Source organism: Saccopteryx bilineata, chromosome 11 (assembly GCF_036850765.1).
Source record: "Saccopteryx bilineata isolate mSacBil1 chromosome 11, mSacBil1_pri_phased_curated, whole genome shotgun sequence".
Lineage (NCBI taxonomy): Eukaryota > Metazoa > Chordata > Mammalia > Chiroptera > Emballonuridae > Saccopteryx > Saccopteryx bilineata.
The window spans coordinates 18,984,110-18,986,910 of NC_089500.1; the positions used below are offsets into that span (position 1 = coordinate 18,984,110).

At 35.8% G+C, this 2,801-nt stretch overlaps 1 non-coding gene across 1 annotated transcript; it reads right to left on the reverse strand.

Annotated features, from left to right (window-relative positions):
* Positions 1-2,300: 2,300 nt before the first annotated feature.
* On the reverse strand, positions 2,301-2,376 carry TRNAD-GUC (transfer RNA aspartic acid (anticodon GUC)). The gene has a single exon. It is a non-coding gene; the product is annotated as a tRNA-Asp (tRNA).
* Between the last annotated feature and the right edge of the window lie 425 nt (positions 2,377-2,801).

The window sequence follows — 2,801 nt, forward strand, 5'->3', positions numbered from 1 at the left end:
ATAAAGAAGTAAAAGCTGAAATTTCTGAACTATGAAACAAAAAAATTAGAAAAAAATGAATAGATCTAAGCCTAGATCTTTAAAGATCTTAGACATTACTAAAAGCATCTGATCATAAATAAATAAGTCTAGACATGAGGCTGAGGTTACAAAGCAGAGACACAAAGGAAAATAATTCTATTTGCCACTCTGGGGCAGTAAGTTTTGGGGTCCTCAAGAAAACTAATTATTTCTTGGTCAAATACAAACTGCTAAAACTTATTCAAAATAATAAAAAGTGAATATATCAACAATCAGAGAAAGCATTAAAAGTTATTAGATAGCTGTCAACTTTAGAAAGTAGACACAAACTGTTCTAAGCAATAGAAAAAGCAATGGCTCTCTAATTCACTTTTGAAATAAGCATAACTTTATCATCAAAAGTTGAAAAGATAATATAAAAAGAAAAACTCTGGACCAATTTCACTTATGAATAATAAATATTCTAAATACAACTTCATAAAACAGAGCCTGATAATACATGAAACACGGTACAATATGAAGAAGCTGCCTTTATTCCAGGCATGCAATAGTGTTTCAATACAAGGAGATTTATTAACGTAACCCACCACATCAAAAGATAAAAGTAGAAAAAATAAATGATTATTTCTATAGGTTCTAGAAAAACATAGCATAAAATTTAGAATAATATTATTATAAATAACATTTAAATTAAGTTTATTTATAAAAAATCAACCACAATATCATATGCAACAAAAACAAAAACTGGCCCTGGCTGGTTGGCTCAGTGGTAGAGCGTCAGGCTGGCGTGCAGGAGTTCCAGGTTCGATTCCCGGCCAGGGCACACAGGAGAGGCGCCCATGCTTCTCCACCCCTCCCCCTCTCCTTCCTCTCTGTCTCTCTCTTCCCCTCCCACAGCCAAGGCTCCATTGGAGCAAAGATGGCCTGGGTGCTGAGGATGGCTCCATGGCCTCTGCCTCAGGCACTAGAATGGCTCTGGTTGCAACAGAGCAACACCCCAGATGGGCAGAGCATCACCCCCTGGTGGGCATGCCGGGTGGATCCTAGTCAGGTGCATGCGAGAGTCTGACTGCCTCCCGTTTCCAACTTCAGAAAAATACAAAAAAATAATAATAATAAAAATAAATAAAAATAAAAAAACAAAACTTATTTCAAGTAAAATTAAAAATTAGATAAAGAAATCCACTACTACTATTAACTTGGCAGTTTCAGTAAATGTAATAAAAAGGAAAAAATTAAGTTGCATATCATTAAAAGACAAAATTTTATGATTTTATGGCTAGAAAACTATTTAGATGCTAGTAAAAAAAGTTTTAAACCTCATCATACTAAGAGAAGAGTTTGGTAGAATGAATGAAAGCAGGACAAATATATAAAAATAAATAGCTTTTCTTTGTTCTCACAATAAAAAACCACAAATGGAAAAATATTTATATTTATAATCTAAGCAAAATAAATGAATACTTAGGAATACCTTTTAAGTACAAGGTATAAGACATATGAATAAAACAAAGCAATATTAAAATTAAAATATTATTAAAATAAGGTATGGCAAACATGTTTATATATGGAAGATTCAATATAATGGGAATGTAATTTCTCCCAAAATTAAAAGGCAGTTAATTCAATTCCAATTAGGAAAAAAGTTAATATGAAAAAACAAGAGCCTGTGAGTCGACGAGTCAGCTATGAAAAATGAGCAAAGAAACATGAAGAGTCACAACCTTTCAGATTGAATATCTAATTGTTCAATTTTTCTAAGAGAACAGGGAATCCAGAATCAGGGCCCAGTATGTTAATCCTGTGACAAAATCAGAAGTTCTACATTAGTGAAAAATGGATCAACCATTTTAATTTATTTATTGATTTTGAGAGAGAAAGAAAGATAAATTTGTTGATCCACTTATTTATGCATCCATTGGTTGACTCTTGCAAGTGGCCTAACCAGTAATCGAACCTACAGCCTTGTCATATAATAAGGACGATGTTCTTTTTTTTTTTTTTCTGAAGCTGGAAATGGGTAGGCAGTCAGACAGACTCCCACATGCGACCGACCGGGATCCACCCGGCACACCCACCAGGGGGCGATGCTCTGCCCATCCAGGGCGTGGCTCTGTTGTGACCAGAGCCACTCTAGTGCCTGGGGCAGAGGCCATGGAGCCATCCCCAGCGCCCGGGCCATCTTTACTCCAATGGAGCCTCAGCTGCGGGAGGGGAAGAGAGAAACAGAGAGAAGGAGAGGGGGAGGGGTGGAGAAGCAGATGGGCGCCTCTCCTGTGTGCCCTGGCCGGGAATCGAACCCGGGACTTCTGAATGACAGGCCGACGCTCTACCACTGAGCAAACCATCCAGGGCCAGGACGATGTTCTAACCAACTAAGCTACCTAGCCAGGGCCCAGGGTCAACATTCTACAAGTGATGATGGTACATTTGTCACTCATTCAAAAGAAAACAAAAAAAATGTCTCCATCTTAAATTAACATTTTTATGTGGATTAGATTTAAAAACTAAATTTATAATAAATTGTGAAAGAAAATCAAGACTATATTGCATAATGTAGGGGTGAGGAAAACTTAAGACTAAAAACTCAAATACTGAAAATTTTAAATACTGGAGAATTTTAGAGAAATTACAAATATAAAAACTGTGTATATAAAAGATACCATAAATAAAGTCAGTATCATATATGAGGAGGATAAAAGATGTAAAACTGATGGACAGTTCTCTTAACATATCCATAATTCTTACAAATTTCCAAGGGAAAAATATGTATATAATTC